At 33.2% G+C, this 680-nt stretch overlaps 1 protein-coding gene across 1 annotated transcript in view; it reads right to left on the reverse strand.

Moving 5' to 3' along the window:
* Positions 1-266: 266 nt before the first annotated feature.
* The window catches only part of LOC119589193 (histidine-rich glycoprotein-like), a gene marked incomplete in the record, with an annotated part of 8,058 nt that continues 7,644 nt past the window's right edge, over positions 267-680 (reverse strand). The window contains 1 exon segment of the mRNA XM_037937790.1: positions 267-680.

The following is a 680-nucleotide window of genomic DNA, read 5'->3' on the forward strand; positions in this document are numbered from 1 at the left end:
TAATGAGCGTGTGCGTTCTTCCGTAGCAAGGTCAGCAAGTAATGAACACAATGTGGACATGTAGCTTGGAGTACCTTTTGCTAGGATTTCCCACTAATAAACTTTACCGCCGGGAGGAAATCACTGAACTGACACATTAATTTACTATTTGAGTTAGTACATAAGTAGACGAAGGACTATATAGTTAAGTCTTCTCAACTGAAACATCAGAGGATATAATCATGGCACTGCAGTTCGCCAGGACTAAACGTAGTGAAAAATAGATGTGGATTCATCAATTACTTTATTCATCACAATAAGGATTATAACACTGATATTGGATCACTGTTTATACATTGTTTATACAATGAAACAGAGGAAGGGAAAAGTAGGCTTATTTAATATCAGTTAACCCCTTATTAATTTATCTTATGAATTTATTCAATTTTCCTTATATTAAAAAAAAATCTTTCATAAGATTATTTAGACACTAGAAATTTAGAAACTGAATTTTGATACTGCCATTATTATCACCATTATCATTCCTGTGATTACATTTATCTGTCAGCATGTATACATACAAATAGCTATATTAATGTATATGTATACATCATACAATATATTAGTGTAATAGAAGATCAATCAACATTTTCGCTGTCGCTGTTACCTCCCCATCGGCCTACTTGCTATCGTGCCATCGC

Source organism: Penaeus monodon, chromosome 25, assembly GCF_015228065.2.
Source record: "Penaeus monodon isolate SGIC_2016 chromosome 25, NSTDA_Pmon_1, whole genome shotgun sequence".
Lineage (NCBI taxonomy): Eukaryota > Metazoa > Arthropoda > Malacostraca > Decapoda > Penaeidae > Penaeus > Penaeus monodon.